Here is a 26,232-nt window from a genome sequence, read left to right as displayed (position 1 = left end):
TTCTGCATGCAAGGCCTGAGTTGTCTCACGCAAGTGGATGGGTGTTTGAAAGGCTGCTGTGTGAGGGTGAGCTGCTCGTGGAATAAGGGCTGGTGCAGGTAAGAGTTGGTGACTAGTCGGTGACTTGTAAGAGCTGTTCCAGGTGAGAAGTGTTGATGGCATGGACCAAGGTGACAGCAGTTGATTGGAGCCTAGATATCAAAGAACAGGAAGAACGACAAGTTGGGCCTATGGCTTGGATGTGGGATGAGGAAAAAGAAGGTCATGGGAAGGGTGTTCAGGCTTCTTACTTCATTGTAAGGGGACGATGATGTTGTTCACTTTCTTCAGGCAAACGTGGGGAGGACCAGGTTTGGGGCCGGAAGTGGTTTGGATGGGGAATCACAGAATGGGAAAAAAAAAATGCAGGGATGAAAATCAGAAAGCCTCGCCCACTCCCGGTCACCATCATCTTGCTTCTGTCTAAAATATCGTTAAGTAAGAAAGCTTTCTTTGTGAGAAGGCTCAATCCCTTGTTAAAATGCAAACATCCCTGGGAGAGGAAACACGACCAGCCAGAGCACCTTTCCCAGAAGCACCTATTGATTGGGAGATGAGACAGGCAGCAAATAAGACAGCAGAGAGAACGTGTTCGGGAAAGAGAGTGATGGAGATCCAAGGCAAAGCGTCCCAGTGTCGCAGTTGCTCCTTAGACTGTAGGAGTGTGTGCTTAATTTAATTCCATCTCCGTGCTGGAGGAGAACCAAAAGGAGATAGCCAAAAATGCCAGCAAAATGGGGTTAGGGAGTGGGAGTTGCAAGTTCCCTTCATAGGCACCAGCTGGAAGAAAGTAAGACAGAGGGGAATTCGGTGGGGGGGGGGTGCGGGGGGGACAATGGGGCAGTAAGAGAACTACATGAAACTGAGGACAGGATAGGGCTTGGAGTGAAACGTGGGCTAAATGCCAGCCTTTTAAAAGTGGACTGTTCCCTGAGCTTGACCCCCCCTTTCCGATCTCCATGGCCTTCTCTCCCCCCGATCATTTTCCATACCTCAGCTGCCTCTGCCTTCCCAGCAATAGTGCTTCCAAGCTCCAGAAGCTTTGTGTGTACCAGAGCTGTTTTCATCACAGCATCCCTTTAAGCTTGTATTCTCTTATCCCTTTTTGTTTGAATTCTTGACAGATCAGTGAAATTTGGGCATTTGGGATGCTAACCATCAAGAGTGGCATGCTGCCTTTGGGACCTGGCATGGTGGGCCCAGTGGTTCCCAACGTTTGATGTGCTGCGGCCCCATCCTGGGTTCTCCCACCCATGCCTGGACTTCGCCAAAAGACATGCTCAGTGTCCACTCCTCTCCAGCCTCCAGGCACCTTGCTCTGAATAGGATATTACCACCCAAGGGCATATGAGGGCATTTGCCTTTGCCAAAAGGAGTCCTTAGCCCCTTTGTTGCTTTTTTCTGAGTGGTGGTGGAGGCAGGGTGGCTGCAGGTCTGCTATTTCAGAACCTGGCATCAGGACCACTTGTCCAGCCTGTTGAGTGGAGGTTACTCAGCCGGAGCTGGGAGCACAAAAGCATTGGAGGCATCACTTAACATCCTATTTCATTGTTTCTTTCCTCTCTTCCTTTAAGGTCTCATTGTTTTGAGCTTGAACAAATGGCAGAGGCAGCCATCAAAGGCACCAAGCCAACCTTGCCGCAGTTTTATCGCCATGCTGGTGGGGAAGGAAGCCCCCCTCCCCCTTGTATAACTTCAAAAGGCATCTATTTGGTTTGGGAGATTGGAGGAGGGGGCGGTGGCTAGAGGAAGGAAGGATTTCCTAGCTCGCGTTTTTGTGGCTTTTATTGAGCGGCAGATCCCAGCAATACATTAGAATCAGAAGACAGCAGCCGGTGGTAGGCAGGGCCAGAGATGTTGCCTGGGCCAGGTAGCAGAGAAAGGTGAGTTGCTGGCTGGCCCCACTAAAAGGATCTGAAGGTCTCATTGTGTCATGTGGTGAATCCCCGGATGCCTGAGGATGGGCCGTGGACTCCTGCAGCTCCTGTCTCCTCTCACCTCCCTGGGGAACTGACAAAAGAGCACACACTTGCTCACAGAGGCCGGGTGTTCAGCAGCAAAGCAAAGAGCTGAATTTATCTGGTCAATCTAGATACCCCTCTCGGAACACCACACTGCCAGGACGGCCACCTCCAAAGGCTGCCCTGAGACGCAACTGGGGGATGGGACAAGGAGCTTCCTATCTCTTCCCCGTTTGCCTTCTGAGCTACTTAGAGCCACAAGTGAAAGCCACCAGAGCCGCGCTTGCCCCCGCCGCTGGGAGTCCGAGCACTGCCGCTCTAGCCTCAGGTTGGCCATGGATTCCCTGTGTGCTTGGCAAACTGAGGTCTTCATCTGTAAGAGGAGTTGCTCTTCGGTAACTTTTTGTTTTTGGTTTTGTTTTTGGTGCTGAGACGCTAGGACTCTCGCTAATGAGCTCCAATAGTGTATAGTACAAAAGGGTGGTCCCCTAAATATAACGGTGAAGCCTGCAGCATTTCCCAAATTTGCTACTTTCTCTGACCGGAGGCGTTTTGTTTCTCAGTTTGGCTTCCTCTTTCCAATTCAAGTCCATCAAGAAGTGATCACCATAAGGGGAACTCACCCAAACAAGACAAGCGAATTCTTCCATTTTTAACTCATTTCAACCCAACAGATGCCGTAGAAAGAGCCAAGGGATCCAGGTTCTAGCTCTAGGTCTACCATTAACTATATGTAGATCAGCCATTCCGTCCTCCAGCTCTTTCTTTGCACGGCCAACGGGCAACCCGGTGACGGCAGATCATTCCCTCCCCTCCCGGGGTGAGAATCTGCTCCCTCGGGAACTTTCCCAGGAGGCTGTGTGGGTGTCTCACGGCCCCTCCTGCTGGTTAGAGTCAGCCCTCGGCCTCAGCCTCTCCTTCCTTCCCCAGGACCTTGTTTCATGGTTGATCCTCTTTCCGTTTTTTCCATTGTTCTTTCACTGTACTTATCACTTCCAGACTATCGCTGTGACCTTTCCTCTCCACTGTCCCTGAACTTCCGCCTGATTTTCACACAGACACAGTGCCTTCCTAAATAAACAATTACGGACGCTGTCACATCCTGTAACCGACACATTTCCTGTCATCAAGTGCAAGGGCCTAGGAAACTCATGATTTCTCCCCGTGTCAGCAAGAGAAGTGAGCAGCCCTTGAATGGCACCATTTGATGATACTAGGGCTGGTGTCTGAATTTACCTATCCATCCCTGTCACTTCTGATCTACCTATCTTTGAAAAAAACCTTTCCTATGACCCTGCGTCCTCCTCCGGCTCCATTTATTGAGCACCTACTGTATGCCCTATGGTCTAGCTTTTATTATGTTCCCCTTACTGATGAAGAAACAGGCTTAGAGGTGAGATGATCTACTCTGGGCCACACAAGTGAATGGAAGCTGAGCATCTCGTTAAGCCTTGTATGGCTCCAAAGCATGGAAGCCCCATTCTCTGCCTCCTCTCCTGTATCACTTCAGCTCCTTCCCTCTTCCACCTCCAATTCCTGGACTTCACATCCAGACTTCTCAGGCGTCTCACCATCCCTGTGTCCCCGTTGTACCTTCACGCCTCGGCCCTGCGCAGTATGACTTCTCTGAGATCATGTGAGGCTTCTCTGCTGTATTCGATGATGCTGATCACTAGTCTTCTGGAAGTTCTGTACCCCCATGCACTCCAGAACAGAGCACTCTCCTGGTTCTTCTGTTATGTCTCCATCTGTCTCACTGGTAGCTTTTTCTCCACCATACCCCATAAATATGCCCCTCCTCAGTGTCCCACCTTTGCTTCCTTGCTGTATAGTCTTCTTGATCTATTTCATTCACTCAGGTTTTGTCCACAATTTCTGGATCGATGAGACCCAGATCTACACCTTTAGCCACGTATCCCATTGCCTGCTGGACATCTCTGCCCAAACACCCCGCCCGTGTGCCTCACGGTTACGCCCCCCCCAGGGAGTTGCCTCTTCCTCAGCTGCTAACACCACCGTTCACCTGAGTTTCTTTCAAGCCAAGCTTGCTCTGTTCTGCATTCCGTCCAACCCCACGCCCTTCTTCCTTCTGCCTGTCGCCGAGCCTACATCAGGCCTTCATCATCTTCATTCTGTTGTACTGCCATCCCTTCCTAAGTGGTCTGTGTCATTAGTCTTTCCCCCTCCAAGTCTATCCTCCACACGGTCACCAAAGTAAACCTTGCTCCTGAAGTTCTTTAGTCACTAACAGAACGAGACACAGGCTTCTCATCCGAAAGATGGTACTGTCTGTGACCTGGTCGTGTCTACCCCGCCTACCTCATCTCCCTTCACGCTGCTTCAGGCTTTATGTTTTAGCTGCACATGACAGCCTCTGGTCCCTGCCCATAACTGGCTGTTTCTCATCTCTGTGCCTTTGAGCCGGTCCATCTGCCTTAAATGCCCTCTCCCTTTTCTTGCCCAGGAAAATCCTACCTACCCTATAAAACTCAGCTGTAGGTCACCTCATCCAGGAAAACTTCATGTGCGCGCGCGCACACACACACACACACACACACACACACACACACACACACCCCAGGCTGCTTTGGGTATCCTTTCTCAGTCTTCTCGAAAATTCTTTGTCCAAAAAATAAAAATAAAAAAAATTTTTGTACAAATCTCCACCCTCCCACTCACAGTCCTGTACAACTCTCTGTTCATGTGTCTCTCATCCTGATCAGAGTGTGAAGACAATGACTCGTTCACCCCGGGTGCCTGACCCAATGCCTGGAACCCAGCAGGCACTGAATAAATGCTCGGAGGATAAATGAGTGGACGCACCAAGTGCAGAGCAGATCTTTAGCTCGGATATCTGGATAGGGTTTCCTTTTCCTCTCTCCTCTTTTAACCTTTGTCTCTCATTCCAATTAAACCAAAACGCTTGAGAAGACTAGACCAAACAATCTTGAGAGCCAGCCTAGAGACAGGTGAAGAGTACTTTGAAACACACTAGGGCCTGGTAAAATATGTCACCTGTTTTCTGTTAGTACGTGAGCAACATTTCTGGATCTTCGGCTTTCTCAAATTCATGTATACGCAGATGAGCCCCTCCTGAGAGATGGCTTTGGAAAAGTGAGTTTAGCCAAGGGGCAGAGTAATCATAATAATAGATAACCTTTAATAATGATAATAGAAAGCCTTTAGATGTAGTGGTTACATGTGCCAGGCACTGTATCAAGCAAGTTACATAGTTAATATAATTTGCATAATCTGCAGAATGACCAGGTGAGTGAGGTCCCTTTGCTCCCCCATTTTGCAGATGAGGAAACTGAGGTACAGAGAACTTGTGTAGCTTGTCCGAGGCAACATAACCAGTAAGTGGCACATACAGATATTCGGATATTTAGATAGCGTTAATCGCTGATGAAGCCAATTCTGCAGGTAGATTTTCGTGAGCCAATTAGCCTCGCTTTACTCAGAACCACGTTGCATCTTGAGAAGGAAGAAAGGAAAAGAAAAGGTAAGAATTGATACTTTTTGAGCACCTAGTATGTGTCAAGAAGTGCCTTAGGGGTTTTATACAGATTGTCTCACTTGTCACAATAGCCTGACAAAATAGGTGTTCTTATTTTACAGATGGAGAAACCAAGACTCGGCAAGGCTGGGCTCCTTGTCTGAGATTGCCTAGCAAGTGGCAGCGCCAGAGTGGGACACAGGCCTGTCTGATGGCTTGACGTTGCCCACAGTCAGGCCTCAAGGCAGACAGGGCTACTGCGTGGCTGCGCAATGGGGGGTGAGGGGGATGAGCTTCCCAGTACCAGGAAATGCGATTCTGAGTATGAGCCCTTGAGATGCTGGCTGCGTTGGGCAGGCTAGTCTCGAGTGCACCTGCGGTAACCAAAAACCCCTGCACTCTCACTAGCTTCATACCATACAGTTTATCTCTTGTTCACTAGACCACAACGCCCAAGGCGGGACATATTGCCCTCCCTCATCTGGCGGCTCCTCCACTTGGAAAGATGGGGAGCGAGGACGGAGGGGGGAGAAGGAGGGAGGGGTCACACAGGCTTTGCACTGCTTTCACCTTGAATTGACACATTGCACTTTCAGTTAGAGTCCATTGGCCCAAACGGGTCACGTGGCCTGCTGCAACTGCACAGGAACCTGGAAAATGTAGCAGAGGGTGTGGCTGCTGAGCCAGCACTAGCTTTACCATAGTGCTTCAGGGGTACCTGCCTCTTATCCCCACGGGCTGTTAAACGGTGTTGCTTTGTGAACAGATGTTGGTGGTATGGACGTGGAGGTGTGGAATCTGTGCAGCACAGTTCTCAGACCTCTTTCCTCCTCTGTAAAAGCGAATCCTGTGTGGAAGGGAGACCAGGAAGTCCCAACCGGGCAAATTAGCAGATGCCCCTTGAACCCTGTGCCCTCTGGCTCCTGGTCCTGTGAAATTCAGCTTTATTCCTTTGCATGCCCAGGAGAGAGGGTGCATGCTATGAAACCCACTATGAAACCCACCATGAAATGCACTGCCCTGAATGTCCAAAAGGCAGGAAGAAGTAGGCCTTCGGATGGAGCAGGGAAGCGCTGGAGGTGGGGGTGGGGACGTGAGGATGGGGGGGACTCCAGTCACCCTCACTCCACAGCAGAGAGCAATCCTCTTTTATGAAGACATCGTGCCTCTTTCGAAAATAATTTACAGCACAAAACCAAGCCTGCTGTGCGGCATTTCAATTTGTCATTAAAACTCCATTCCTCTTGCCAGAGTAAATGAGCCATTTACAGCCAGGGCGCCAAGATGGACTGTTGTTATGTTTTCTGCCTTTGTTATTATGAATGTTCATGGCTCTTCTCAGACAAGCCCCCGAGGATCCCCAGAGGACTTGCCTTGCCATTCGGGTCAATTAGCTAGGCTTGCCAGTGTTTTCCTGGATATAGGTTTCATTACCCTTGCAGAGGGCAGGGGGATGCCAGACCTGGGTGCTCTCAGTGTGGAGGGTGATCCTGAGAAGTATCGCTTGCACCTACCTGCGCACTGTCGATCTCTCTGTCTCTCTCTCTCACACGCACACGCACACGCGTGCGTGCTCACACGTGCACACCCTCAGGACGTGCACACACAGCACAGAAGCAAACGCAGGAACCCAGCATCTCTGACTTCCTAGTCATCAGCATTGTCGCACGTCCATTAAGGGTGGGCACATGTGGGGCAGCAGATAAACCTCAGGTGAGTTGAGTATCATTAAGGAAGTTTATTACATTTCCTCTGAAATGTGTGTGTAGACAGGCTGGGTAAGTGACCTTCAGATACGTTAGGCTGTGAAGCTCTTTCCCAGGGTCTTTCTGGTCTCAGAATTCCATCCCCAGATGCTGTTCTGGGTTGTCTGATCCAGAGGAAGCAGAAGACCATCAAAGAAGTCAGTCAAGTATTCATTGAGGGAAAGAGGGTAAGGGGATCCCGGGGGTGTCTAGAGGAAGGCATACTACTAGTGACTAAGGGGAGGTTTGCCCAGCGGTCTGAGGGCAACAGCTCTGTGTTGTTTCTCTCTCTATCCCCCCCTTCCGTATGGAAGATACATTGTACCCTGGCAGGTACATTGAAGGTGCTTGATAAATATCTCTGGCATTGAATTATAAACAGAAGATTCGATTCTGCCCTCAAGTAGTTTACAGTTCAGTTCAGTTTGCAGAAAGCACGCGCCCTCCTATCTCTGCCTTTGAAGTCTGACCTGTCTTGCAACTCCACTGGCCCAAATTATTTTCTCTAATTAAGACCACCGAGTCACTGCCAACCTCACCATCTCCCTAACAAATCAGGCTTACTTGAATGCTTTAGTGTCTCTTCCACTGGCCTGTGAACTTCTTGGGTCAGGGAGGGTATTTGATTTATCCCTGTATCTCCCACAGTGTCTAGCATAGTGGCTGGAGCACAGCGTTCAATAAATGCATTAAAACATTAATGAAGCTTACTTAATGCTTTTAAAGTTTCCTAAACTTTGCTTTTCTTCTCTGTAAAATAAGGATGAATAATAATAATTATAATACGCACATAGGATTCCTGGGAGGATTAAGGGAGATGATGTTTATAAAGCTCTTAGCATAGACACCTGACTTACAGTGACACAGTAGTTATTATGTAATGGTAGCCTTTGGGAGGAAGTTTTCTCAGTATTGTTTACCCCTCCTACAAAGGAGTCCAGAACAGAATGGTCAGATTCCAGAACACCATGTTTTCTATAGGCACTTCCCTAGGAGTCTAGATAAGGTTATTCAGGTTCACCCCATCATCATCTGAACTCTCTTCCTCTCCTTACAGGCATTGAGTGTGGCCTGCCCAGTCTTGAGCAGGGTATCATCTGAGATGAGTTTGAGTGTAGGGGGATTCTATTCAGGTCTACCCTGTATAGGAAAATGTGCCTTCCCAAGGTCTGTTTGGCCTTCTGTGGAGGAGTCACGCATGGGCATTTAGGCCAAGAGCCCAAGCCAAAAAGGGGGCCCACTTCATGCAGGCCACTGCATCCTACTAGCACCATAATGAGGACTATGCCCATAACTACAACAGAGGCTAATTAACCTGGTGATAACATTGACAAATACCAAGGCACCCTAAGTTCAGACTCTTTGGTGCTCTGTATGAGCTCTAAACTGGGAAGGAAAACTCTTTGGCCAACACCTATCTTGAGAGATGGATAGTAAGAGCTAACATGGAGGTACGACGAGGTACAGTGACTGGAGGGAGAATGATTTTAACAGCCTGAGGCCTGGTCCTTGATTGGGAGAAATAAAACATGTTAAAAGGTGTCACCCCATAACTACTTCAGATTGTCCACGGTTTTGCTTTTGTACAGCTTCTTCTAATATCTTCATATCAAAGTCAATAGCCAGCATGTCGTCAATTTCACCTTAAACTCTTAACGGCGCCACTCTGTGAGAATGTGTGGGATGGGGGGTGGCTTTGTTAAAGAAGTGAGTCCTAAAGAAGAAGTAGCATTTTGTCAAGATAATATGGGAGGAAGAGCGTGTCTGTTCAAGAGAAGGAATCGCGGGGCCTGTGGAAGGAGGAGAAGGGTGGAGTGGAGTATGGCCACATTGTAGAGAGCCTTGATGATACGTAGAAGGGTTTGGACATTACTCGCTAGACAATAAAGTGACCATAGGAGCTCATTTGAGTAAGAGAATGACAGGAAAGATCAGTGTTCTTAAAGAGTTAGTCTGGCAGGGATATGGAAGACCGCTAAGGGGCAGATGGGGAGAATCCAGAAAGAGGACCACCGATGAAATAGCTGTCGCAGTAATGCAGGTGGCGGATGATGGGGCCTGGGTTGTGTCCACTGAAATAGACAGGAGGAGACGGGTAAGAAGGCATTCTATGGTGAGAACCAATAGATCTGGAGACTGAATGGCACTACGGAGGGAAAATAAAGAGTTAGCCAAGGATGACTGTCCAGTTTCAATTCTGCATGGCAGAATGGTTAGGACTGCCCTTCAAATAGGTTGGAGAATCTGAAAATGGGGAATAAGCTTGTGGAGGCATTTGGGGGTGTCAGTGATGAATTCCACTTACAGCATGTTGTTTTGAGATGGTAATGGGACACCCATGTGAAAATGTTGTAGGCAAATGGCAATATGGTCCTGGAATTCAGGATAGGTTCGGGGCGAGGGACACAGATTAGAGGGAGGTGAGAGTGGAGATGAGCCTGAAGACCTGGAGGTATATGAGATCACCAAACGGGAGAGTTTCGAATGAAGAAAACAAGTCCAAAGGCTAAGTGCGTAGTGTCTTTTCTCCTCATGGTACCCTTCAGACCTGAGTACCAACCATCAGAGTGTCATGATGCTTGACACCACCTAGTGGGTGGCCCTGGGCAAGTCCCTACTCTGGAAGGGCCTGGCTCCTCATCTGTAAAATCAGCGGTTGGACAGGATGGTCCATGTTCTGTGAAGCCATGTTTGGAGAGAACATAACAAACCAGCTGCTATCAGAGAAGGACATTCTGAGGCAGAACTAAGCCAAGAAAGCCCACCACAGGGGAAGACACTTTCTGGTGCTGGTCCCAGGGAGGCAGGACCCAGCATAATTCCTCATCATCACAATCAGCAGCCTTCGGCTACTACTGGTCACACTCACTGGAAGAGAAACAATTATAGTTGAGAGTTAACCCTTGGGAGATGGCCAAAGAACACTGGTCTGCAAGACCTGTCAATGAAATGCTACTGGGCAAGTTCAAAATATCTGCCTTGCGGTGCACTTACCACACATTGCTCAGATGTCTGACCTGTACCAGGTCCACGTTCACCACATCCTCCATGAACCTAGTCTCTGCACCACCCAGACTCACTTTTCAATGAATCAGACATTTGGTCCTTAATTGTAAGTGTCTGGGATACCATTTACTCCCCCACCCCAATCCTTTCTGTGACCCTGTAATCTAATTTGCATGTAAATTACTTGGAAATGAATTTGGGGGCCATTACTAGGGGAGTAGAAGGCAGAGACGATGGGAAGGGTAGTAGATGTTTCTTGCTACTTCCTGCTGTGCTCAGCAATTAGGAGGCATTCTGGGAACCCCCACCCATTGCCAGGAATTAGTCATGGCATGAATAAACTTGATAGTAGGTTTGGGATGATACCAGCACTCTAAGGTCAAAGAGGCTTTGCTGGAAATGGTGGGAAGAACATAGATCTTTCCCTCCCCTGGGTGCCATCTGAACACTGTTATTCTGGGGCCCTGTATTTAGTTCTAAATTGTGTGTGTATGTGTGTGCGTGCGTGGACGCACGTATGTGTTGATTTTCTTTCCTCAGTTATAGTCTAAGCTTCTCTGGACAAAGTTCTGTGCTGCTTTGTGTTTCTCCAGACAGCTCCTTGCATAGTTCTAAACAATAATAGGGATTCATTCAAGTCCTTAATTTCGGCAGCTCTAGGTTTTCTACATAAGAAGTCTTAGAGCCAACAACTTGGTTGCAAGGGAAGTTCAGGAATTTTTCTTAAAGCATTTTTCACAAATATGAGAAAGTGTCAGTTGCACACATCTAAGGGTGGGTGAGGTTTCATGACCCCCAAGTTACGTATCATCATTTAGTAGAGTTGGTTGGTTGATTGACATAAGAAGCAATCTTTCCAATGTCTAGAGCAGGCTGGAAAAATGGGGGAAAAAAAGAATACATCAGGCTTTCCATTTCTTCTGATCCTAGGAGCATCTGATGGAGGCTTTTAAATTTTTTTTTTCAACGTTTTTTAATTTATTTTTGGGACAGAGAGAGACAGAGCATGAACGGGGGAGGGGCAGAGAGAGAGGGAGACACAGAATCGGAAACAGGCTCCAGGCTCCGAGCCATTAGCCCAGAGCCTGACACGGGGCTCAAACTCACGGACCGCGAGATCGTGACCTGGCTGAAGTCGGACGCTTAACCGACTGCGCCACCCAGGCGCCCCTGATGGAGGCTTTTAGATCCCTAGTATAAGAGCTGGACTCTACTGGTAGAGAAATCCTTTAGGAAGTGGAAGAGAAAACTGGGAGAACTTGAACACACCTTAGATATAACACAGTAGCACTACTTTATTTTCGAACAGATGAAATGGAGACCCAGTGATTAGTTCATGATCACATGCTATTCAGGAAAAGCAGGACTTCTGAGTGCTATTGCCCTTCCCTTCAACCAGTGGTTCCCAACCTTGGGGAGCTTTAAAAAACTACTAGTGCTGAATCCTTTCCAGACTAATTAAGTCAGAACCTATATGGGTGAGGCACAAACATCAGTTGTTTTTTTTGTTTTTGTTTTTGTTTTTTTTTTTTTAATTTTTTTTTTTCCAACGTTTTTTATTTATTTTTGGGACAGAGAGAGACAGAGCATGAACGGGGGAGGGGCAGAGAGAGAGGGAGACACAGAATCGGAAACAGGCTCCAGGCTCCGAGCCATCAGCCCAGAGCCTGACGCGGGGCTCGAACTCACGGACCGCGAGATCGTGACCTGGCTGAAGTCGGACGCTTAACCAACTGCGCCACCCAGGCGCCCCTTGTTTTTGTTTTTTAATATATAGCTCCCCAGGGTTGAGAACCACTGCTCTATCCTATGGGGCTTCTGCTTTATTGTAGGTCAAAATGAGTTCAGAAAAATGTATGAGTCCATTTAAAAATATTTATTGAGTATCTACTGTGTGCAAGGTACTGTTAAGTGGCTGCAGGGAAAATTAGATTGGGGGAGAAAAGTAAAGTTATGGCCTAGATGAGTTTCATTCTAATAGAAAAGACCAGGGATACAAATGAAATGCCACCTTCTTCCACCTCTCCTCCTTTTAACGGTGGCAGATATTGCTAATTGATTTTGGCACCCTTTTTCTCTGACCCAAATATGTTTATAATAAGCCTCTTTAACCCAGGGCTCTAGGCAGACATCACCTTTTGATCTCTTGGCATCCGAGAAGAAACCCATTTATCATTTTGGGGCAACTCATGTGTATATGGTTAGAGTTGAATGACTGATTTGGGGGAATCATAAGGATTAAACCAAGGATCCGTAGATTCAGGAGCTAGAGAAGGGTCTTGTCTGTCAGGCAGTGATTTTCAACTTCATTTTGTAGGCAATTCAGAGCTATTGAGGTTTTTGCACTAGAAACAGTAAATAAGATTAACCTGGTTACCATGAAGGACCCAGAGATTGGAGTTAGTGAGACCAACTGGAAGGCTATTGCATAGCTGGGTCCTCAGTGCATATATGGCAGCATCCAGGGCCAGCACGTGAGGGGTCACAGTGGAAATGGAGGGATGGGGACAACTTGAGAGACACTGAAAGAGAAGAAGTGCGAGGGCTCCATGACTGACAGAGTGAGGTGGCAGAGAAGAGCACGAGAGAAGTCAGACGAGTACCAGGTGAGTGGGGACATGGTAAGGCCATCACTACAGAGAGGCTGGAGGAGCCACCGGATATGGGGGAGAGGTAGGTAATCAGCATGGCTGTCCAGGTGTTTTCCTCTGGGAGAAACTTGTCCTGAAGTGGAATCAGCACCCCTGGATTCACACTTCTAGTTCCCCCATTTATCTAGCGACTGAAATGGCAATGGAATATGTAAGCCTTCTAATTTGTCTTGGTTGTTTCTTCTGTAAAATGGGAGTGATGATATTCGTTTCCTTATCACAGGGTTATTTTGAGGATCAAGTGAGACCCGTGTGGTAGGGCTTTGTAAACAGTAATAGATCATGAGCAGTTGATTAATTATGGATTCTTCTGGCTCATCCACATGCATGTATGCTGGCCCAGGGGGCCCAAAGTCTGGGAGGGAAGCCAGGCCTGGAGGTGGAGACTTGAAAATAAATTTGCTGTGGGAAAGATGATTAAAGTTAGGCGATGTTTAAGACCTCTTAAGTAGATGGCAGAAAGAGAGGTGGAGTTTACATAGAATGTTGAATAACACCACTTTTAAAAATATTTTATCTTATCTCCATCACAAAAAAGTAAACCTCCATAGTCTCCTACCATCATATGCACTGTTCACATTTTGTTGTAGTTCCTTCTTCCATGTTTTTTTTTTGTTTTGTTTTCAACATAAATAAATATTAATAAAGGAGAATAAGAAAAGGAGAGGGGCACCTGGGTGGCTCAGTCAATTGAGCGTCTGACTTCGGCTCAGGTAATGATCTCGTGGTTTGTGAGTTTGAGCCCCACGTCGTGGTCTGTGCTGACATTTTGGAGCCTGGAGCCTGCTTCAGATTCTGTGTCTCCTTCTCTCTCTGCTCCTCCCGTTCTCCCTCTCTCTCTCTCTCTCTCTCCAAAATAAACATTTTTTTTTTATAAATTTTTAAAAAAATTTTTTTTAACCTTTATTTATTTTTGAGACAGAGAGAGACAGAGCATGAATGGGGGAGGGGCAGAGAGAGAGGGAGACAGAATCGGAAGCAGGCTCCAGGCTCTGAGCCATCAGCCCAGAGCCTGACGCGGGGCTCGAACCCACGGACCGCGAGATCGTGACCTGAGCTGAAGTCGGACGCTTAACCGACTGAGCCACCCAGGCACCCCTCCAAAATAAACATTTTAAAAAATTAAAAAAAAAAGAAAAGGAGAGAATAAGACATTAAAAAAATAGTTGAAATAATCCTAACCATGAAGGGTAGTCATAATACTTTTTTTTTTTTTTTTTTTTTTTTTAGAGAAGTGGGGAAAGAAATCACAGCTTCCTGCAATTGGGAAAACTATAAAATTTATTTAGCCTAAACTTATATTTTTGGCTAGGTCTACATTTATTTTTTTTAATGTTTACTTATTTATTTTGAGAGAGAGAGAGAGAGAGAGAGAGAGAGATAGACAGCAAGCAGGAGAGGGGCAGAGAGAGAGGGGGAGAGAGAGAGAATCCCAAGCAGGCATCCTACTGCCAGCAAGGAACCCAACATGGGGCTCAAACCTATGGACCGTGAGATAATGCCTTGGGCTGAAATCAAGAGTCAGACACTTAACCAACTGAGCCACCCAGCTGCTGCTAAATCTACATTAATTAAATATGGGTTATACTCCAGGTTCTTGGCTAAAGGCTATCCATGCAATAGATACTATTCCCAGTAATCCTATGGATAGGTAGTATTATCATGCAATTTACAAATGAGGAAACCGAGACTCTGAGGCTTACTATCCTGACTGAGGTCAAAGAGCCCCAGGCCCATCTGACATAATCAGAGCCCCTTTCCTGCCCTTGGCTGGGAGCTCTTCATGAGGGTTGGACAGGGGATGCGCTCCCCAGGGGTGTGTCTGAGTCATAAACAGCTGGCAGTAGGCTGAGAAATGAGTCTTCTGTGAAACAGAGCAAAAGGAAATATGGGTCAGGAGACAATAATCAGTGTCAACCTTTGTGTGAATGTGTGGTGTGGTGTGGGAGTCACGAAGGATTCTAAAGTCGCACGGGAGGCTCGAGGCTGCCCACTGTCTCCATATATGCCCTCCTCCCCCTGCTCCACCAAATTGTCTCTAACATGGTTCGCTTTCTGGTTATCTCTGGCTTCTTCAGATGAGAGGTGCTCAGTCACCCTGTGCTGGTGGGACAGGGATACAGCTGTACCAGTGGAGATGAGGAAACCTCTTCTCAGTGACTTTGAGTCTTTACACAGAGAACCCTACTCCATAGTCATTTGAAGTGAGCCTTGGGTCCTGGCCCCTTTTCTTGCCAGCTGGGTAATGCCATGTACGAAGATGCCCTAGGGCCAGAGGCTGGGGAACCACTCCCAGCACCCCCCACAAGATTAGGAGTGCTGACAGAATTGCTTTTTCACAAACAGCCTTCCTGGCTCTTTGGCACGAAAGCCCTCTCCCCAGCTCTGCTCCATGGCGGCCTCCTGCAGAGCATCCATAACATTGCTGAACTGTTCCCATGGCAACAGAGGAAGGGGCTTTTTGTTTTCCTCAGAGGGTGGAATCTTTTCAACCAGAAGGTGACTGTTGGCTCTGGCTCACAATCTGCACTCCACCCCCTACCCTTGTTGGGCTGCAGGACGAGTTTTGCAGTTCTGGAGTTTTAAACATAATCAAAAGAGGTATAGTGTGTGGAAACTGAGCCTGGGAGACTTAAGGAAGCAACTGGTCTCAAGTTTTCTCAGCGACCGTACATCAGAACTATGGGCGTCCATTAAAGAAATCCAGAGATTTTTCCAAACAAGGGGTCTGGGTGGCATTGCAGCGGGAGACGCTCACCTGGACTCCCATGGGTGTAGAGCAGGGAAGCTTTTGCAAATTTCCCTTCTTTTCCAAGGCCATGATCAAGATGATGGGCAAAGAGAGCCTGGACCTGACCTCATTTTCAGGTAAATGGCCTCAGATGAGCTATTTAATCTCTCTAGGCCTTAGTTTTATTTGACGAGGGAGTATGAGATAAGGGGCTCCTTTGGGGGGGTCTAAAATGCAGTGCTCCTGAGTTGCTAGGGAGGAAAAAAAGAGACTTTTCTGAATTGTTGCCATGTTGCAGATTCTGGGCTGCTCCAGAATGAAGACCTTTCTTAGGGTACTTGACTTGTAAATAGACCTTCCCCCCTTCTGCCTTTGTATTTTATATAAAGGTGGTAAACGAACCTCATAAGCAGCCACATGGGCAGAGAACACAGCATAAAGGCCACCTCCATCACGCCTGACCCCACGACAGGCACTGTGAACGGCAAACATTTTGTGAACATCTTCTGGACTGTGAACATTTTGAGGTCAGAGACCGTATCTTAAAGATCTTTGTACGTCCAGCACCCAGCTCAGAGCTCAATACATGTTTGTTGAATGGGTGAACTTGTAAAAGCCCCAGATCATTAGAGCCGAAAGGATCCTTGGGCCTTCAGTGCCTCATTTTACAGATGAGGAAACCGAGGCTCAATTATGTCGCTGGTTATAAGCAAGCTCACGGTGAAGGGAAGACCGGGCTGTCTGAGTGCCTCCCTGCCGTTGCCCTTCCTGCGGTGTTTCTAATTCTTTCACCAGTCTTGCCAGGGGTATACAGGAGCCTACCACCAGGGCTGAGATCATTTAGAATCCTCTTATCACTCACCAGGAAGGCTGTCAGTCTCCGGGCAGGACAGAGCCAGACTGGACTCTGCCTCTTTGCCCTCTGCTGTTTAATAGCAGGAGAATGTAGGCCCTTGAGCATGAGGATTAGTGTCAGTAGGGGTGTTGCAAATGTACCCCTTTCCCACCCTTAGACTCAGAAGTTAAAGGCAAGAGTCACACTGGTTAAACCCTCCAGTTGCCCTCTCATTTTCCGAGCATTTGTCTACTTTAGTGATCATAGCAATAGCATATTGGTCAGGGTGCTTCATGCTAGCTGTGCTGACAACGCCCGATCTCATTGGCTTACACAGTAAAAGTGTATTTTTCACTCAAGCCACGTCTCACGTCCTGGACGGGTAGTGCTCCTCCAAGCCACTACTCAGGGATGTCGGCTGCTTTCATCTCACAGCTTCCATCCCACAGCCTCCATTTTGGGGCTGCACGGTTGTTCTGGCATAATCCAACCCGTAGAGGCGGGCAGCCTGTGCACCCGTTGCTTACCCAGCCGGCCCAGCAGCGGCACACATCGCGTCTACCTGCACTCCTCTGGTGATCACGCAGTCCTGTGGCCCTCCCTAGAGGCAAGAGGGGCTGGGAAATGTAACCCCAGGCCGGTCAGCCGTGTTCCAGCAACAGCTCTACACTCCGGAAGGGGAGGCTGAGTCTTTACCGGTCTCTACCACATGTAGCTAGCCTTTATGCAACACTTACTATCTACCAGGCAGTGTGCTAAGTATTATTTCAGTTACTGTTCACAACAACCCATAAAGGGTGAAAAACCGATTGTGAGGCATAACATGGCTAGTGCAAGCTTAACACAGCGGTGGGCGGCAAATCCAAAATTCAAGCCGTAACTCAAGAGCCCTCCGTTCATGATGGTTACATGCCACCGTTGGGAGCGTCTGTGTGGTTTTTTTTTTTTTCAGCAGTTTACGTTTCCCTTCTACACCTTGGTTTCATCCTTCATAAAGTCCAACTGGATGAGATCTGAGGTAGTCTGCCAGCTAAGATGTTGTATGATTCTTGGGGTGAACAGATCAGATGCGTGCATGTCTTAGCTTGGGCTGCTAGAGCCGAGTACCCTAGACTGGATGGTTTAAAACAATGGACATTTATTTCTCACATTTCTTCAGGCTGGGAAGCCGAGATGAAGGTGCTGACAGATTTGATGTCTGGAGGGAGCATGTTTCCAGAGGTGTAGACAGCCGCCTTCTCGCTGTTTCCTTGCATGGTGGAGAAAGAAAGCTGTGGTGTCTCTTCCCCTTCTTATATGGGCACTGGTCCCATGACGGATGTTCCTCTCTCATCACCTCATCTAAACCCAGTTTACCACCCTCTCCCCCATCACACACTTCCTAGTATCACTTCGGGGAGTGTTAGACCTTCAACATACGAATTTTGAGGGGGAACACAATCTAGTCCATAACAATGGGATCCCCAGTGTTGCTTGACTATAACAAGGCCCTCACAAAGTTCCCTAATTCCCTATAGAAACATGAAGGCTTAGGGGATCCATATAGGGGACAGCAGGTCAAATTATTCCCATTTACCTAGTGAAGGAATCAATATTCAGAAAACTGAGAGTGCTTTTACCCCTAAGGCATGAGTGACTTAAGGGCATCCTTGGAAATCAAGCTTTTTATCCAGTGCTCTTGTCGCTGGAGTGGAGGGAAGAATACTGGTTTTGTGCCCAGATTGTTGATTTCCCAAAAGCAAAATGTGTCACATGGAAACGATTCCCAACAAAAACCTTTGCACTTCCATGAAAGAGTGGAGCTTCAGGACTTTACTGAGCAGTGTCCTGTAGGATCCCTGCATTGACAGCTCTTGAATGTTCGAGATAGCATGAACTGCTCAGCATTCCTTTCCCTTGGAGGTTTCATATGGTAGGAGAATAAGTCTAAACTCATTCCAGGTTCAAATATTTAAGGGAAGGATAATATTTGAATGGCTATATCCAATAAAGCTATATTTTACTGTGTGCCGAGAAGACCAGTTGTGTGTGTGTGTGTGTGTGTGTGTGTGTGTGTGTGTATCTGTGTACGCGTGCATATGTTCTTTCTACTTGCATCGCCCTGTTGCTCCCACCCACATCATCTTTGCCCCAACCCAGGTTCCTCTTGAGAGCCCCAGACTTGAGGGTGGGAGAACCTTCAAAAAGGCCTCTTATGATGTCTTTTGGAGTCTTCTTTGGTGACATGTTGGAAAGGTTGTTAAGGAACAGGCATCCTTTCTTAAGAATGAATTGTGCCCCCGGAAGGATTATCCGCAAGAAGCTAGCGAGGAGAAAATAAAGACTTGAACGTAGAGCTTACCAGTGGCCAGACTGAGCTATAGGCAGGGAGGAGTCAAGAGCAACTTCGGAAGACCCCAGAACTTGTTTGGGTGGTTCCTCTGCAGTAAGCGGTTCTTGTCCATCCTTGTTCCAGAATAAGAGAAGAACGTAAGGAGTCAAATGTCAGCGGAAGCAGGGTAGGAAGCAATGGGCACTTGTGATCTGCCTGTCGTAGGCTGGGCTACTGGGCAGCAGGCAGCTTGCCGGGGAATGACCAACCCTGATGTCTTCCCGAAGCCTCCTCCGTCTGTAAGGGCAGGATGTACACGGGGACTGAGACATTTCGCTGGCTTGGAGAAGCTTCTCTTCAGTGCCTTGTTTTAAAATGTGATTTGTTTGAAGCCACACTTACTCTGCATCTGCAACCACCTGTCATTTTCATATTCTCTTGTAACGCCCTTCCCTCCTCCTGCTGGAGTTCCTGATTGTTGCTCTTCTAGTCTCCCTCCTTCTCATGTCTGGGCTTAGTAGCAGTAAGAGCAGCGTGGCTTGGTCAGTACCACCCGTGTGCCAGGGATTGTGCCAAGTGCCTCACATGAGTTAATCCACCTACTCCTCATGAGAACTTTGTGAAGGAAGAGCATTATTGACCCTGTTCTGCAGATGGGAAGACTGAGGCACTGGGATTCAAATCAAAAGAATCCTTTTTTTTTTTTAATCTATTTATTTGAGAGAGAGAGAGGAGGAGGAGAGGGGCAGAGAGAGAGGGAGAGACAGAATCCCAAGCAGGCTGCACATTGTCAGTGCAGAGCCCAACGCGGGACTCAGACTCATGAAACTGAGATCATGACCTCAGCTGAAATTAAGAGTTGGATGCTTAACCGACTGAGCCACCCAGGTGCCCCGAAAGAATCCCTTCTTTTAACCAGCTCACTACCCCAGACAAGTGGCTAGCAATGAAAATGCTGGTGTCTGGATTACTTTGTGCAAAAGTTTATTTTTTAGCACCTTATTGGAGGAAGGGGCTCCTTTCTCAAATTTTGGTGGGGGAGGAGTGGGGAAAAAGATTACACATCCTGAAGCTTGGTATAAGGAAAGCACATTGGGCACGGAGTGAAGTGCCATGGTGTCTGGGCCTAACTCTTGCCTCTCTCTTGCTGTTTCCTGGATGTCACTTTATCCCATGGGGTCACGGGTCTTTCATCTGAGAAGAAAAGGGCAGAGGCCTACAGATAAGATCTTTGAATGTTCTTAGAGCACAAGCATCTCCAGAATCTGTGACTCCATCTTTCAAGTCATCTCCGTGTAGAGAATTCCTGGTTATATCCTGCAGGGAACCAGACCCTCATTCATCAGCGCCCCCCTGGAGCCTGCAAAGTCCACTTCATATCAGCCCTGCCTGGCCATGACACATAGAGAGAGGCTGAGATTAGGAAGCTCCACCTCTTGGACTTTGGAACATCTACACACACACACACACACACACACACACACACACACACACACACACATGCATACACACACTCCTGCCTAGGTGAGGCGTCTGTAGGTCTGAGAAATCCTCATCGCATCTGCAGACCCAGCAGGGATTTGGCTTTGGGCTCAGACAGCACAGCCCCACCATAGTCATCTGGGGTTTGCTTGGTATGATAATACGTTCAGTTGAGGGCTTATATAATTGCAGAGTGATGATCTCCAGGCCAATTTCAAGTCAAAGCTATTTTTAATGGAATTGCCAAAGGATGGTAGGGATGGGAGCAGGGAGAAGAGATGTTTAGAGAATGCTTTTTCAAGCCAATAAGTCTCACAAAATCTTAGCCTTTTGCATTATTGGGCCTGATTTTTCGGGGTTGGGGACAGGGATTAGAGAATGCCAATTAAATCATAGCAGCTATATGTGAGAGTTGCGTTCACTTTTCTGCACCTACATTTTTCTTCTGGATGCTGTTGCACAGTGGGAAAGGTGACTGGTGACAAGGGACCTGAGTCCATTCCCTGCTCAGCTAAAAGCCCTAAATGTGTCCTTGAGTTTAGTTCCTTCCCCCATCAGTTTCCTCATCTGCAAAATGAGAAGGTTGAACTAAATGTCTCTTCCAGCTCTCAAATCCTAGATGATCCTCAGATATTAGCAGTGCTAACGCCCCACAAGTGCGAAATGTCATCTGGTCCACAAAGGGTTAAGTTCTTCCTGCTTAAACTCTTTTGCTGCCCCCAAGACTTATCTTTGTTCATACAGCCTAGCCTGTCCTACCAAGTATCCAAGAACCTAGGGCTCTGTTTACAAACTCTCTTGGAGAAAAAGGTATCAAAAGTTTAGGGGGGAGAAAAAAGCCGGAAGTAAAACCAGTGAATCACTGACGTAATAATTAGCATAAGTTTATTGCGCACACGCTGAAAAGACAGGAACACTCCAACCAAAACATGGAATGAGGCTTAGAGATGTATTGTTCTAGGCAGCTTCTGTATTATGGAGGCACTGAGTGTTTATTCTCCATAGTAATTGATTTATATGAGAATTTTCTTAAACGGGAGGGAACTGGTTAGTGGTTACCTCATGTCAATTTGGGGGAACAATTTAAATTCCACTTGCAAGAAGCACCCAGGTCAAGTTAGCCTCACTTGTCTTGCAAAATAAGCTAAATTAAGCTTGGCTTGTATGACTAAACCGGTTTTGTCTGCTCAGAAAATTTTTGTCTGGCCTCCGTTTGTGTTTGATTTCAACAAAATCAAGACTTCTCTGCGTTATGAGGACCATCTAGGAAGGGCATAGTTTGAGGTATTCTAGCGGTGGGAATTCATGAGTCTTCAGAGAGGAAAATGCCACCAACACCTAGGAACATCAGAAAAAGTTAAGTGTCCCCTGTGCCACCGTCAGGTTAGGCTGCCGTATTCTGGTTTGACCTTGAACTTGTTATAAATGAACAAGATGGACAAGTGACCTAATGGCACGCTTTAAAATGTATTGCTTCCCTTAGCACAGAGGTGGATTTTTGAACCAATTTTAAGCGATCCTGGTTCTGTCTGCGCATGTTGATTTAGCCTGTGGTTATAGTGCTAACAATTTACTAATTCGCCTCATTTTTAATCTCCCTTTCCCTTTGGCAGGATCATTTTCTCTGTGTTGGGGGATTAACACTGAGGTAAGAATGGCTAAATAACAGTCCTTTCTGGAATACAAATGACTTTATAAATATGAGAGTATAAAAGGAAGAAGCAGGCAGGGTCTGCTCTCTGTTGCAGTGAGCCAGTGCCTTAGGCTGTCCCCACCTGCCACACGAGTCATCATGGCCCCAGGAGTTCAGTTCTAGACACTACATTCCAACACGTCCCCATGCTCGAATCGCACTGAGCACAAAGCCCAGCGTGCTCAGTTGAAGAGTGTTCCCAAAAGTTTATGTCCCCTTCACAATGTAATCTTATTTAGAAATAGGGTCGTTGCAGATGCAGTAAGTTAGGATGAGGTTACACCAGAGTAGGGTGGGGCCTAAATCCAATCTGACTTACATCCTTACAAGAGGAAAAGAGACACGGACAGACGGGATGAGGTCATGTGATGACAGACGCAGAGACTGGTGTGATACATTAGCAACGTGGGGGCCACAGCCCCCAGAAGGTGGGAAGAGTCAAGGAAGTATACCTTCCTAGAGCCTCTGGAGGGATCCCAGCCCCGCCTCCCTTTGATCTCAAACTTTTGGTCTCCAGGACCACTGAGACAATAGATTTATGTTTGTTCAAGCCACGCAATGTGTGGAAATTTATGATGACAGCTTTAGGATACGAATACAACCAGGCTTGAGAGGCCACATGAGAACAAACTGACAGAACCAGAAACCCCCAGCCTTGGCTTGTCCCCCACCCACTTCCTTAAGAATCATCTGTCTGTCAGTCACTGTGCTGCGTGACGAGAGTGCTAGGTGATAAAAATAAAGTTCCTCCCCTTGAGGACCTTCCGGCCCACCGGAAAAGGCTGCTTTAGGTAATAAATAAATAGGTGTAAAAATTGCGATTTGTGAAAAGTGCTATGAGGAAAATGAAAGGGTACTAAGATGACAATTATGGCACTTTATATTGAGAAGACCCTTCGAAAGCAGCTTATAAAGAGCAGAAGTTACACAGGCAGCTATTGAGGAAACAGCAATCCAGGCAGAAGAAACATCAAATGCAAAGGCCCCGAGGCAGAGAAGAGCCTGGAGAAGAAATTAAAATGAGGGAAGGCCAGTGTGGCAGGACAAAGGTTTAGGTACAGACCTAGACAGAGCCTCTGAGATCACGGTGAGTAGTTCAGATTTTCTTCTCAATGCACTAGGAAACCAGGGAAAGTCATAAGGTAGTTACACATTCTAAAATAATATGATTGGGGGTGCCTGGGTGACTCAGTTAAGTATCTGACGGCTCAGGTCGTGATCTTGCCCCATGTCAGGCTCTGTGCTGACGGCTCAGAGCCTGGAGCCTGCTTCGGATCCTGTGTCTCCCTCTCTCTCTGCCCCTCCCCAGCTCACACTCTGTCTCTCTCTCAAAAATAAATAAACATTAAAAAAATTTTTAAATGATATGATTGCTGTTTACAGGGTAATTCATCTAAGGATGGCAGCTTCTTAAATAAACTCTTCGGGGGGCGCCTGGGTGGCTCAGTCAATTAAGCGTCCAACTTCGGCTCAGGTCATGGTCTCGCGGTCCGTGAGTTCAAGCCCCGCGTCGGGCTCTGTGCTGACAGCTCAGAGCCTGGAGCCTGTTTCAGATTCTGTGTCTCCCTCTCTCTCTGCCCCTCCCCCGTTCATGCTCTGTCTCTCTCTGTCTCAAAAATAAATAAAACATTAAAAAAAAAACCCAAAACTCTTCGGGGGCGCCTGGGTGGCTCAGTTGCGTGTCCGACTTCAGCTCAGGTCATGATCTCTTTGAGCCCTGCGTGGGCTCTCTGCTGTCAGTGCGGAGCCTGCTTCGAATCCCCTGCCCCCTCCCCCTCTGCCCCACCTCCACTCACGCTGTCTGTCCCTGAAATAAACTTTAAAAAGTAAATAAACTCCTGTATAACTTGTACTACGCCAACATAAGCAGTAGCTGTTCTAATTCAGAGCGGGTCCTCCTGGCAAACACTGTGTGGGACAGACCTCTGGTTCATAATGGGGGCATTTCTTCCCTGGGAGGAACCCAGTGATCTGCCTACAGAAGGAGACAAGGCAGCAAGGGAAGACAACCTGTTGGGATAGGGATTTGTAAGGGTGAAAACGGGAATGGAGGTGCTGAGCCCTTTTCCCTAATCCACAACCTTCAGTTGGGTCACACAGTGGAGCCTGTCTTCACTACGTCCATGTGATGGCTGGAGAGAACTGGAAAGGAATCTCAAAAACAACAGCCTGTTCATCCAGTTTTTCAGTGGATTTTTATTGAGTGTCTATTCCATGCAAGGCTGTACCAGGCACTGAGGAGATGACAATGAACCTGACGGGCAAAGCTCTTGCCATCAGAGAGCCTCCGTAGCAGTGGACATGAGGGGGTGGAAAACAGACCTTTAGGAAGTCATTGTAAGCACAGCCAAGAAAAAAAAAGGCTAAGGACAAACACATCCATTGATGCCAAACATCTATCAGAGGCGAGAGAGAGAGAGAGAGAGAGAGAGAGAGAGAGAGAGAGAAGAATTTTAAGACCTGACCTGAATGAGGCAAAGGAGGTTTTTGGAAAGGAAAATAGAGAGGAAGGACAAGGGAAATTATCTGGGTGACAAAATTTGTCCACTATGGTCCCTCATCCTCTCTCTAATCCTTTTCCACTCCAGCCCCAAATCTGCAAGGATTGCCAGGTGGAGCTCTGCTGGACTCATTTCTGGAATAAACAAATGAGCAGAAATGATGACTTCTGCCCTGAGTTTGCAGACTTCCCCATCCTGCATCCCTGTTGTAGAAAGCAGCTTACATAAAAGGATGTGCTCTGGCTTTCTGAGCTGTTGTGAGAATGTTGGGACCCCACTGAACAGCATTAGCATGAAATTAATCTACTGCAGTATCTCTACAAATCAAAAGGCTGACTTCTACTGGAAATGTCCCAAGGCTTTATGCGCTGGGCCAGCCAAATATCTCCCCACGCTGAGACTGAAAATGCCTTGGGTGCCCTTGCTGATAAGATCTGATGTATAGATGCATGTCTACAAGCACTCAGTGGCTGCTGGCAACGTTTATTACAACCTGAGTGTCAGACATTCCATTCTATTCAAGGATTCTGACAAAATTTGTCAGCCACAGTAGTGGATGTATAAGGTAGCTGGCTCCACTGTGACTGATTGGTTATCTTCTTTCCTATTTATATACCGCTTTTAGTCTGGGGAGGAAGCAAGAAGCTGCTCACCAAATTCCCTTTTCAGTCATCAGGGCGTGGTTATTTGGTTTTCTGTAGGAAGAGATACAAAACGGTCAGATTGAATAGTGTTCTGTTGATGTCAGAACAGCTGGTCCCAACTTAAACTTTCCAGCCTCAGCTCCTACCTATTCTTTGTTATGCTTGCTCCTCCAAACCAAACTACTTGTGGCCTCTTGTCAACTTTGTCCTGTCTGGTCCTTTCACCAGGAAGGCTCTAGGCAATTTTCTCTTAACCTTTATGACCCAGCTGAAATCTGTGTTGCTGACATTCTTGCTGTCCTACTGGAAATCTTTCTTCTGGGTTCTCATAGGTCAAGTCCTGTGCTTGGCATTGAGGATTCAAAGTCCAGTAAATCCTGGGGCGCCTGGATGGCTCAGTCAGTTGGGCGTCCGACTTTGGCTCAGGTCATGATCTCACAGCTCGCGAGTTCGAGCCTCACGTCAGGCTCTGTGCTGACAGCTTGGAGCCTGGAGCCTGCTTCGGATTCTGTGCCTCCCTCTCTCTCTGCCCCTAACCCGCTCGCCTTCTGTCTCTGTCTTTCTCAAAAGTAAATAAACATTAAAAAAAAAAAAATTTCAAAGTCAAGTAAATCCTCACAGTCTGAGAGGGCTGCAGACACAAAGAGATATACAATGTGCAGCTTCCTATAACAGAGGTAGAAGAGGAGATATCGAATAAAGAACTGAATCGCATCAAACATAGGGATCGTCCATCATTATGAAATTCCCAGTTTGCTCCAGTGGTGCCATGATCTTACGCCGGCACACTCCAAGGCACATTGGCCACATTTCTACAAAGTAATCTCCATTCTCATTACGATCGCAGCAACCTGACCACCATCATGATCGTCAAATTACTAAAACAGGGTTAACAATATATGAATTTTCTTTTTTTTTTTTTTAAATATTTATTTATTTTTGAGACAGGGAGAGACAGCAGAACGGGGGAGGGTCAGAGAGAGAGGGAGACACTGAATCCGAAGCAGGCTCCAGGCTCTGAGCTGTCAGCACAGAGCCCGATGCGGGGCTCAAACTCACAGACTGCGAGATCATGACCTGAGCCGAAGTCGGATGCTTAACCGACTGAGCCACCCAGGCGCCCCAATACATGAATTT

General features: G+C 47.3%; 1 protein-coding gene and 1 long non-coding RNA gene across 4 annotated transcripts in view; both read left to right on the top strand.

Moving 5' to 3' along the window:
* The window catches only part of SLC8A3 (solute carrier family 8 member A3), a 145,294-nt gene that overhangs the window by 49,949 nt on the left and 69,113 nt on the right, over positions 1 to 26,232 (top strand). The gene's annotated exons all lie outside the window — the stretch shown is intronic.
* Positions 15,387 to 18,474, top strand: LOC122239647. Its single transcript, XR_006218958.1, has 3 exons — positions 15,387 to 15,766; positions 16,019 to 16,156; positions 17,624 to 18,474. It is a non-coding gene; the product is annotated as an uncharacterized LOC122239647 (long non-coding RNA).

The sequence above is a fragment of the Panthera tigris genome, chromosome B3 (genome assembly GCF_018350195.1).
Source record: "Panthera tigris isolate Pti1 chromosome B3, P.tigris_Pti1_mat1.1, whole genome shotgun sequence".
NCBI classification, from domain to species: domain Eukaryota; kingdom Metazoa; phylum Chordata; class Mammalia; order Carnivora; family Felidae; genus Panthera; species Panthera tigris.
Note: the sequence above shows the minus strand (reverse complement) of the source record. Positions and strands in the feature narration are given on the sequence as shown.